A 12,285-nucleotide genomic window follows, 5' to 3' on the forward strand; every position below is an offset into this window, starting at 1 on the left:
CGAGATGTGTTCGGCTTTTATCGACGAGAGGTGGAGCTCCGCCCATGACAGAAGACGCTCCGTCTCCTGCATTAGTGTCCAGGAGCGGGTCCCCCCTTGTTTGTTGATATGGGCCTTGGTGGCCACATTGTCCGTTAGAATCAGAAGGTCCTGGCGATATACAAGGCGTTTGAAGTGTATCAGGGCGAGTCGGACCGCTCTGAGCTCTAGCCAATTTATATTGTGCAGCTTTTCCGCCGACGACCAGGCACCTTGGGCTAGCTGACGGTCGAGGTGAGCCCCCCAGCCTCGCAGACTTGCGTCCGTGGTCAACACCATCCGAGCTGGTTCCAGAAAGGGGGAACCCTTGTTGAGGGCCGGAGACAGCCACCACCTCAGGGAAAGGCGAACGGGAGCTGGAACCTTTACCTTGAGAAGAGACTCTGCTCGACCTTGTCTCTGGTAAGGGAGCAGGAACCATTGGAGGCGACGAAGATGGAAACGCGCCCACGGAACAATGTCTATGCATGATATCAACTTCCCCAGAAGCTGGGAGAGAGACAGTAAGGTCACAGTCCGGCGTAGTAAGACTTGAGATGTCAGTTCCCGAATGCTGGCTTGTCTGTCGGGAGATAGGGAGACCACACACAGTGTCAAATCTATTGTTGCTCCGAGATGTAGGATACTCGATGTGGGAACAAGATGGCTTTTGGCAAGATTCAAAGTGAACCCGTGGTCTTGAAGGGACTGAAGTACTAGCTCCCGGTCCTGGGTCGCCTGTTCGGGAGAAGACGACAGGATCAAAATGTCGTCGAGGTAGCATGCTAGACGAACAGGAATTTCTCTGAGCGACGCCGCTACTGCCGCTAGTAACTTCATAAAGGTCCTCGGAGCGGACGAAAGGCCGAATGGCATAGCCCGATATTGAAAGTGGTGGTCCCCAAACGCAAACCGGAGGTACTTCCTGTGCGACTGATGAATGGGGACGTGCAGGTACGCTTCCTTTAGATCTACAGATTGCATCAGATCTCCCCGACAAATGCAGCCTAGCAGAGACTTGAGGGAATGCATTTTGAACCGATGGTACAAGATGTGTTGATTGAGCCGTCGTAGGTTCAAAATGCCTCTCCAATCGCCCGAGGATTTCGGTACCAGGAATAGTGTTGAATAAAAGCCGGTTTTGAGTTGATGCAATGGAACCCGTTCTATGGCCTGGATTTGCAACAGATGGTGAATTTTGAGCAGCAGAAGAGATTGCTTCTCCGGCTGAAGTGGCCAAGGGCATTGAAGATAAAAGTCCTGTGGCATGGTGGTGAATTCCAAACGTAACCCTTCGGTGACAGTTTGGACAATCCAGGCATCCGAGGTGGTAGTTGGCCACAGGTGAGAGAATGCCTGGAGCCTGCCCCCGATTGGGACCAGAGGCGGTGAGTCACTTACCGCGCCTGGAAAAACGGCCCGCCGACTGTCTGAAAGGTCGCCTGAAGTTGGATTGTCGGCGACCGCGGTCACGAAAGGGCGCCCTGTCCGAAGTTGGCTGGTACTGAGACTGCGAAGATCTGTAGTAAGAGGCGCCCCCGGCGCCTTGCTCCTGTCGAAAGGGCTGTCGATTATAAGGTACATAGCGCCTGTCCTGACGTCAGAAGGACGTGGGTAACACCTTCTTCTTATCCCTATTCTCGACCAACACAGAGTCCAGGGATGAGCCAAATAAGGCAGGGCCTTTGTAAGGGGCAGCAGTTAAGCGCCACTTGGACTTGGCATCAGCTCTCCAGTTACGGAGCCACAAGAGACGTCTTGAAGATACTGTCGAAGCTAAGGCCCGGGAAGCGAATTTAGCTGCGTCCAAAGACGCATCAGCCAAATATTCAGCAGCTGCGACCAGTTTGGCCAGGTCCTGCTGTAATCATGCGTCCTCCGGGGGAAGTCTGTCCTTCAATTGACGCAACCACACCAGCGATGCCCGATTAAAAAATGATGAGGAGGTTGCAGCACGAATGGCCCAAGCTGCCACTTGGTGTGTTTTACGAAACCCCATTTCGGCTCGTTTGTCCTCAAACTTGAGACCATCCCCAGCCTCACCTACCAGGATGGAGGACGATGTGAGACTCGCCACCGGATCATCAATTGTAGGTAACTGCAGGAGGGCATCCAGCGCAGGAGCCGAGGCATAGAGCTTTCGATCAAATGAATTCGGACCCGACAACGAGGCGGGGTGGTCCCAAGGCTTTTGAACAACCTGGCAGAAAAGATCCAGACAGGGAACAAAGTCCTCATCAGGTTGAGGAAGATTGAACAAGTTACTATTGGGGCCAGATGGAGTAGAAGAAGAAGAACCCTGAAGAGGCGTGGAATCCATATTAGTGGCAGCTTTTGCCTTGTGTAGGAGAGAGCGAAACAAAGAAGGCTTAAATAGACCCGGAAAAGCCGGCTTGTCCTGAATCTCTTCTTCATCCTCTGACATCTCAAAGTCATCTAGTAAATCGTCCTCCCGGGCTGATTCAGGCACAAGGCTACAGGCAACAGATTGCTGTTGATGTTGTGCACCAGGGGGATGCATGGAAAAGGCAGAAGTAGTAGGGCACGTAGGAGCAGGGAAGGCACCAGTGGCTTGTTGCAACCCCATTTGATACATATGGGACATGGCCTGAGTAAAAAAGGACTGAAAATCCACAGGCTGAGGGAACCCTGGGCCCGCTTCAGGGCGGAGGCCGGCTGCAGTGGGTGTAAAGGTAGCTTCAGGGCCTGACCTGGAAGCTTGAGAAAAATGGCTTGCAAAACTAGATGAGCGGGACCTGACACTAGCCCTTGACTGGTTAGTCGCAGAAATTTGAACCTCCTGAGAGGTCGATGGTCCATCCTCCCTCAGACCACTAGCCAACAATTCTATATTATGAGAGGCCGAGGGCTCACAGGTCACCTCATGGCTCAAGCCTTCAGGAATTGGTCCTTGACCAGGGTCCTGGGCCCATTGCCTAGCCTTAGCAAACTGCTTTTCTAATGCTTTATGCCTCCTTTGGGCATCTTTATCTTCTGTGGCAGATTTGGAGGACTTTACCTGCCTGGAAGCCTTAGATTTCTTCCCCCTGAGCTGTTTAGGGGAAGGTACTGTGGAGGGAGAGGGACTCCTGTCCATATCAGAAGAAAGAGCACCTTCCTCCCTGTCCTCCATGATCAATCACCCCAATGAATTAGTATTTATTAATTAAGTAATTGTAAATAGAAACTTATCAATTCTATATAGATGATTGAATATCAGTAATATAAATTGTACTATATATATATCTATATGCTTTTTTTGATATTTTTTTTTTTGTAAGAAATGCAATAAGTATCTATAAACAAAACCAGTCTATCAATACAACAAGGCAACGGCCCTTTTTTTTTTATATATATATATATATATAGGAATGTAAATCAATTTAAACAATATGTACTTCCCTGGGAGGCACCCCTCTGCAGGCAGTTGTGAATTGCAGGTTCGAGCAGGACAGCGTCCCCACCTGCCGGCAATCTAGCGACCCTGGAAACCAAAGCCCAGGTCGCTATGGCCGCGGAGAATCCAAAAGCAGAGTCGATGATCAGGGCCCAAAATGGCCCGCGAGGCGAATTTCCAGGAGTCCTAAGCCAGGCAAAACAAAGCGCCTGCGGCCGGACTGAAGCTGCAGCCAACGGGAGCAGTCACAATTTCCAAAAACAGCTGATGAGTATGCCAGCCGGCAGGGACTCAAGCCGATCGATCTAATGGCCACTAAGGCAAACCGGAGCCTCGCAATGTGACTGGCAGCAAAATGTCGGCGATAGCGGCAAATGGCGGGAAGAATAGAATAGATTAAACCGCCAGCCAAGCCAAGCCGCTAGCGGCGGCCGGAGCCCCGAACCGCCGATACGCGCTTAAAACGTCTCCAAGCTAAGGCAGACGAAGCGCAGCACCTTTAAACAATAAATAAATAATATTGAGCCAATTGAGTAAAGTAAAGACAAAATTAAGAACGAAATTTAAACTAGAGAACAGACACTCAATGCTATTGCAATGGCTGAGTGAAAAAGTCTGAGGAAGGAGCAGGAAGTGAGGTGGATCCAGCTCCAGAGGGATTTTGATTGACACTCAGCTGTGCAAATAGGAGTGATCTATACCCATTCTAAGGAGTGTCTGAACAGCGAGGAGGAAAATAAAATTAAACAATCCAAACAATATTATTTCGAAAACACCAACAAGCCGGGTAGGTGGCTGGCCTACAAGTTAAAGAAAGAAAATGAAAAACGGATTATCCAACAATTGGAAGATATGAAGGGGAATTTACAAAATGAAGAAGAAGATAAGCTTGAGATCGCCCAGGAATATTATACAGAGCTTTATAAAGAGGAGGAGGTCCCAAGAGAAAAGATTGAGCAATATATATCAGAGGAAGAACCCTCACTGGTAGGAGAGGAGGAGAGGGAGGTGCTGAACAAAGAAATTACGATAGAGGAATTAAAGATGGCAATCTCAAAACTAAAAAACAATAAATCACCAGGCCCGACGGTCTCCCAGGAGAAACATACAAAAAATTAGAAGAAATACTATTACCAAAATTACTTGAGATATGCAATGAGGCACTACTAGAAGCTAAAATACCTGATTCGTGGAGGGAAGCATACATTACATTACTGCCAAAAGAAGGTACCGACCTAAAACAAATAAAAAACTATAGACCAATTTCCCTTTTAAATTCGGACTATAAAATGTTTATGAGTATAATGGCTGAAAGAATGAAAAAGTATATTAAATACTATGATACATACAGACCAGAATGGTTTCTTGCCCGGCAGACAAATTAGGAATGATATAAGAATTGTTGCAGATATTTTAGAATATTACGAAGCCCACCCAGAAAAGCAAATGGCCTTAGTCTTTTTGGATGCCCAAAAAGCTTTTGACAACCTTAATTGAGCACCCAGTTTGTGGGGGCAATAAGCTGACTTTGTATAAATATATAAAAGTATGAAGGCTATTGCTTAACGCATTGTAAGCCGCCCTGAGTCTCTGGAGAAGGGCGGCATATAAATCAAATTAAAAAAAAAATTGAAAGTTTATGATCGAACAAATCAAAACAATGAAATTCAGAACAAACTTTGAGAGAATGACAAAAACAATTTATAATCAACAGAGGACAAGAATAATAATAAATGGAGATATGACCAAAACATTTCAAATCAAGAAAGGAGTAAGGCAAGGGTGCCCACTATCACCATTACTATTTATCATGGCTTTGGAAATTTTGTTAAACAGGATCAGAAACAATAGTGAAATAAAAGATCTAAAGATCAAGAGAGAGGAATATAAAACGCAGACCTTTGCCAATTATGTAGTGCTGATTATGGAGGAAACATTAGAAATGGGCCAAAAAATTCTGGAGGAACTTGGTACTTGCTATTCAAGGGTTATTCCTTAACATATTGTAAGCGACCTCTGCAGCAAGTCTGCCCAATTGTCTTGCTGGTAGTTTACATTACACCTAAGGTACTGTTCCAGAACTGAGTTTGCATGTTCATAGGTCCTGTTAGTTTGGGGGTGGTGGGCAGAGCTTAAACCCTGGGGAGAGACTAACAACTTCAGGAATTCCCTCCAGAAATGGGAGGCGAATTGTACCCCCCTATTCGAAATGATACGGTCAGGAACCTCGTTCAACATGTACACATGTTGAATAAATAGTTTAGCGAGTGTTTTTGCGGAGGGAATCTTGGGGCACAGTACAAAGTGCGCCTGCTTGGAAAATAAGTCCGTAATCATTCAAATGACCATATTTCCCCCACTCTCGGGTAATTCAACAATAAAATCCATAGATGCTTCCTTCCATGGGACGCTAGGACTGGCAACACTCTGGAGGAGACCAGCAGGCTTCCCTGGAGGCCTCTTAACAGCAGATACACAGGACAGCTGGCCACATAGGTCTCTATGACCTTTTTCAATGAGGGCCACCAAAACTGCTGTTTGACCAGGTGTAAAGTTTTCATGAAGCCAAAGTGCACAGCAGCTTTCAAATCATGGGCCTGTTGCAACACAGTCCCCCTAAGACTGGCAGGAACGTATAGTTTAGCGCTAATCCAAGCCAGGCCATCTTGCATGGTGCACTTGTTTGAGTGGAACAGGAACCACTCATCACTTTTTAGCGCTCCTTCCAGCTCCTCGCATAAATCACTGACAAGGTTGAGGTCTGCTTTTTCCTGGGCTCTGGTGACCATCGGGCAGCTAGTTGCTTGGAAGTGATAACTTCTGGCCTAGCACTATTGTACTGGGGCAATCTAGACAAAGCATCTGCCATAAAGTTCTCTCCCACAGGAATGTAGCACAAGGAAAAGTTAAAATGGTTAAAGTGTTGAGCACAACAAATTTGCTTGGGTGACAGTTTACCGGGCATTTTTAAGGCTTCCAGGTTGATCAATTGCATGAGCCCCTTGTAATCCAAATGGGAACACCCTGAACTGGAAGCAACCCAACGGGCAATTGAAAGTGGTTTCTACTCATGTTTTTGGAGCCAGGGTAATCCGAGCAAGAGGGGTCGCTCCATTCCAGGGGCTACAATGAAACTCGGTGTCTCTTGATGATCCCCCATCCACACCTCCACTGGTTCAGTTACAAAGTGAGCTGGGCCTCCACCAGCTACTGACCCATCCAGCTGGCAAAATGCTATGGGCACCCTTAGTGTTCTCAGTCTCAGTCCCAGTTTCTCTACCACCTTGGGGCTAATCACACATCTTGTACACCCAGAGTCCAAAAGGGCTAGCATCTTCCCCTGGGCACCAGATGAAAGCATCCGCAGCACCACTGGGATGGTCATGGGGGCCACATATTGACTTACCAGGGGGTTTTCATCGGAGTCGGTTTTTATCTGGTGGCACTTTCTAGAAGGGAGCCAAGTGCCATTTGAAGTCTGGACTGATCAGTTGTGTAATCTCTTTTCCAGCCAGTAGGTGTAACCCTAGCTCTTTTTCTCTATTTTTACAGCAAGCTTTAAAAATCCAAAAGTGAGGACTTCTGGTGGTGGCGTCGTGCCGTGGCAGTGCAGAAGGATAAAGCTCCATTCTCTGTGCCAGGTTTCTAGCGATCAGGGGCCATAGGAAGCAAAGTTTTGTCCTGGAGGGATAAACAATAGCAGGAGGAAGTCTCAGAGGCAGTGTGGAAAGGTGCAGTTTCCCATTGCGCTAGTAGAGAATCTCCAACCCAACGTGGAAGAAGCCTGCCTTAATGGCAGACCTGGAGGCATGACGTGTTGACCAAAGAAGAAGGAAGCAAGGAGTGAAGACAGCACAACAGCTGCACCACGAGCAGTGGATTTAGCCGAGTTTGGAAGACTGGCGAAGAAGCAACTGGAGGAGCTATTAAGGAAACAGAGTGAGTCTCCAAACAGAGAAGGACTGTTCTGGAATACTGGCAACATTTTGACATTGGGAGTAGAATAACGAGTAGAAGTGAACAATAGACAGTTAAAGGGCGAAAGAAACGGCGTTTCACCCTCTGAGACTAAACATGGAACTGTGTTTCAAAATTTAATATCTGAGCTCCAACAGAGAACGAAAGGCTGACAGTTGGGAAGGAAAGATTGCGAGAGAGTGATTATGCAGATAGAGTAAGACTGCCATTACAAGACAGAAGCTGATGCAACAGTGAGAAGAACGGGCCAATAATATTTAAATACCCATCTCTTTATATTTCTATATTTTTATATTCCTCTATATTTATATCTTCCTTATATTTCTTGATATTCTTAGAATGGGCTATTTATATTATAAAATATAGACCTATTAAGAAATATATATATTTAATCACCCAGATAAAGATCTTATTTATGCAAAAAAACTTAGCAAATAGATAATCTAGAGCTGTAGTGATAGATATAAAAACTTATATTCATATTTTTTGTATCCACGTGTTTTATATATACCTATTTAAGACTCAATATCAGAAACTACAGATTCCCACCTATTAAAGTTAAAATATAGACAAATCATTTAAAACTACCTAGAAGTAGCTAGACATTTGGATTTATTGACTGTGTGTACCCAATACTAATTGTATTTATTGTATTTATTGTATTTATTAATTTTGTTAGACTTAATAATAATTTTGTTTTTCTCCATTAGATTTACGAATAGTTATTGTATTTATTCTACTTATTGTATTTAATATTTAATACTTATTGTAGTTACTATCTATTACTAGTATTATTTACGGATATTTAATAATATTTACTAATATTCATAGAGAGAGAATCATATATACTAGAAGGAAATTAACTTAATACATAGGAATATGTAACATATATAATACAAACTAGATTAACAAAACTGGATGGTAATTTGGGAGAATATATATAAAATTCTAGGTGAGCAACATAAAATTATAAGAGAGATGACCACTATTACAACCCTGAAAACAGGAAAAAAAACCATACCATCAATCCCAACATCGACTGCATCTCCATTGAATCAAAGATTAATTGAAGGAATGCTCACCACTGAAAAATCGAATGCCACTCCAAACATGCAGTTGATGCAATCTACGCTATTGACAATACAAGAAATGATGGCAAAACTCCAGGAAGATATGACAAAAAATTAAATCATAACTGACTTCCAGTTGGCACCGCAGGCTCCGTGGACGGTCTTTTAAGACCGCCAACCCTGTGTCTTCGTAAAAGCCACTTTGACAGCGCAAACCGGCTGTCTGGCGGCTGAAAAACTCCTCTTCGGGAAAAGAAAGAGAGGAGAGCCGGTGGGCGAGAGTAGAGCTCCCCGAAAGCCCTCTGGAACATTTCCAGAGGCTTGGAGGGTGAGAGCTCCCCAACCAGCCCGCCAAGAAGCTCCGAAGCCAGGACGACTCTGCGAAAGCAGAGCGAGAAGCCGCGATCCGATCCTGCTTTTAAAAGTGAGTTTGACTGATTACAGTCTGCAGGCAGAGCGGAAAACAGGAGAACAAGCTTTAAAAGTACAGAACTTAACTCCGAAGTTACTTTGTTTCAATCTGAATCTCATTGAGCTGGAGGCTGAAGATGGCGTCTTTGTTATGGTTTTGAAAGTGAAAGCCAGAAATGAAAGTGCTTGAGAACTTTGCGCTGGGAGAGTGGATTAGCTGCTTATTAACTGCTGGGAAGTGAGAGCTTGTGGGAAAAAAATTATCTTGCCTGATAAATTAGAGACTATAAATTACAAACATTTTAAAGTTGTTTAAAGACTTTGTGGCTTTGTGGCTTTGTGGGGAAAAAAAAGACGGCCACATTGTGTGTACGCCGGAAGGTAAACTTGGCCTTCCGATCCTCAGAGCGCAAACCGTTGGCGACATCGTTGGAAATTACGGAGGAGGCCGTTAGATTGGCCACAGGTGCATCTACTGTTGGCAACTGAAGAAGGTCCTGGAGACTAGGTGCCGAACAATAAAGTTTCTTGTCTAGCCCCGAAGGGGCGGGTAAGGAGGAAGGCGTGGACCAGGATCGTTGGACCACCTCAGAAAAGAGCTGTGGGCACAGAATAAAGTCCGCTGCCGGCTTAGGTGCCGTAAACAAGGCCTCATGTTGTTGAGAGGGACCAGGCTGATCCACCTGAGGGGCTGGGTCTGCCATATTCGTGGCCAACTTTGCCTTGTGCAGGAGCGACTTGAATAACGAGGGTCTAAAGAGCCCAGAGAAGGCTGGCTTTTCGGGTGGCATATCGGCATCATCAGATAAGTCCATATCCGAGGGGTCAGCCTCTCCCTCCTCCGAAGACGACTCCCTGTAGTGACCATAGTCCGGATGAGGATCGGACCCATGAGTCGTAGCCTGATACTGGATAGGGACCGGTTGTGAGTCCCGGGCCAGAGGTGGAGGAGGAGGAAATTGTGGCTGAGTCCAAGCTCCATATGGTGCAGCCTGTTGAGAAGTTGCTGCCAGGGTCCTGGTGACCGTGTCAGATATGATCTGCTGAATGTCATACTGAAAAGGCGGAGGGGCTGACTCTGTGGCGCGCAAACCCACAGCCGTGGGAGTAAAGGTTGCCTCCGGCTGAGACCGCCGAGAAAGAGAGGTGTTGCACGAGAGGTCCACCGGTCCTAAGCAGTGGGTCGAAATCGCCTCAGGGAAACCCTCCATGGCCGGTGGCTGATACAACGGTTGTAGAGGCTGTTGAGCAGCTTGATGGACGGGCTGGACAGTAGCTTCAGCCACAGGTGAGAGTGGGGCTGGTAAGTGCGAGAATGCAGCCTGGGTTGACTGGCTGCGCGCCTTCTCAAACTGACGCTCCAGAGCCTTGTGCCTCCTGGAGGCGTCCTTGTCCGCAGCTGATGAATGTTTGGTCTTTTTAGGGAATGGAGCAGCAGACGAAGACGAATGTGAAGCACGTTTTCGGGACCTTTTACGTTGCTTGGTCTGTTCACGAAGGCGCTCGGGGGAGCTGTTGTTGTCCTCTAGTTCTGACGAGAGATCACGTTCCGCCATGTTGGGACCTCTTGTTTCCTTTCTGTCTTTTTTTTTTTTTAGAAAGGATGAAGATGAAGTTCAAGTAAGTATTTAATATTTTATGGTTATGTAGATAGATACATATGTTTAGTTATTGATTTGTGTTTTTTTTTTGTTTTTTTTTTATAGGAAACAGTTGAGGATTAACGGTTCAAATGTACAGAGCCAAACAGGCAAGCAGGTAAGTCCAGGAGGAGAGGAGGGAGGGGTGGGATGGAGGAGTAGTGAAAACTAGCCAATTGCTCCACAGAGACAAGCTAGTTAGGACAACCAATGCCAGTAGAAGAGAAGATTGGCCTCTAGGAATCAACTGCGCATGCGTGAGGCAGTTGCTAGGTAGAATTTACAGCCGTTGAAATCCCTTTCCCTTAGGGCAAAGGGAATGGCGCCAGGCAGGGCTGCAGACCGAGGGCGACAATTATAGCTGGAAAGGCTCCTCCTTTAAATTGTCCTTGAAGGGCAGATGAATTGGCCAGGCAAGGAAAGTCCGATGAGTAAGGGAGGCTTTGTGGGGGGGGAGTGCAAGGAGCGCGAGCTGCCGCTGAGCGCAGCTCCCAGCGCTGAGGCGGCTAAAAATGGCGCGCACTTTTAAAACAGTCCAAGCGCCGCTGCCTAAAGCCCCAAGAAATGCAGAATGCAGGCAAGAGGTCAGCCGAAGGCTCAGAAGCGCTTCCCAGGCTGGGCAGAGACAGAAGAGCGCTCCGGCAATCAAGGGGCGCTCGAGGGGTGCTCCGGCGCTCGAGGGCAGCTTCGACGATCCAAGCGACTGAGGGGGAGGCTGTATCTAAATCTCTGTGAGAGCAAGGCGTGCGATCACTCAGAAGTGATCCCGACGCTAGATCAGTCACAAAGTCAATGAGAGGGAGAGAGAGAGAGACGCCGCTGAGAGCAGGGCGTCAATCTCAAGCCGCCAAATTCAAACTGCAGTCCAAACGGCGAGGGCGGTATTGCCGGCAAGCCGGAGAACCTACCCACACGCCCGCGACTATAATCGACGATGAGGGCTGATAATTGGCCGGGTTTCAGAAAGAGAGAAAAGTCACTGACAGCCTGCCTGAAGCAGCAGGCAGACTCACCCCCGGCAGAAATTAGCGAAGAGAAGAGAACTGATGTGGAAAAACTCTTGAAGAATCCAAAGCTTCAGGAACAAAGTATAGTAGGATAGCAGAGAAATTTTCAGACAGTGTCACAGGCTCAACTGAGTGAACTAAACTGGGACTCTGTTGAGCAAGTGGGCGTGTCTGAAGAGAAATCTCTTAAAGGAACACACTCAGTGTAGGCTACCCAACTACTGAACTACCCGAAGCTTTGGATTCTCCAAGCTGCGCGTTGGAGAATAACGGGATTTGAAGTAGTTAAAAAGGTTAAGTATCTAGGAATATATATTGCAACCTCAAACACGAAATTGTTTAAAAATAATTATGAAATTCTTTGGCAAAAAGTACAGAAAGAAATGGAAAATTGGAAAAAGTTACAACTATCATTACTGGGAAGGATAGCAGCAGTAAAAATGAATGTATTACCTAAGTTTTTATTTTTGTTTCAAATGATACCAGTGCTTAAGAAAGATGGAAATTTGATGGAATGGCAGAAAGGGGTTAATACTTTCATCTGGGCTGGGAAGAAACCAAGAGTGAAACTGAAAATTATACAGGATATACGTGAGAGAGGAGGTCTTAAAATGCCTAATTTAAGATTGTATTATGAAGCAGCTGCTTTATCACAAATTAGTGATTGGTTTAACTTAACTGAAGAAAGAATGTTAAACATAGAAGGTTATGATTTGTTATATGGATGGCATGCTTATTTGTTATATGAGAAAAAAGTGGCTAAA

At 46.0% G+C, this 12,285-nt stretch overlaps 1 long non-coding RNA gene across 1 annotated transcript in view; it reads left to right on the plus strand.

Annotated features, from left to right (window-relative positions):
* Nucleotides 1-11,905, plus strand: part of LOC148116649 (uncharacterized) — a 39,683-nt gene extending 27,778 nt beyond the window's left edge. Inside the window, exons 5-6 of the long non-coding RNA XR_015732091.1 lie at nucleotides 10,298-10,494; nucleotides 10,581-11,905. This is a non-coding gene — a long non-coding RNA (uncharacterized LOC148116649). The remainder of the gene's footprint in view (nucleotides 1-10,297; nucleotides 10,495-10,580) is intronic.
* Nucleotides 11,906-12,285: the final 380 nt, after the last annotated feature.

This window comes from Pantherophis guttatus, chromosome 1, assembly GCF_059756535.1.
Source record: "Pantherophis guttatus breed Tessera chromosome 1, ASM5975653v1, whole genome shotgun sequence".
NCBI classification, from domain to species: domain Eukaryota; kingdom Metazoa; phylum Chordata; class Lepidosauria; order Squamata; family Colubridae; genus Pantherophis; species Pantherophis guttatus.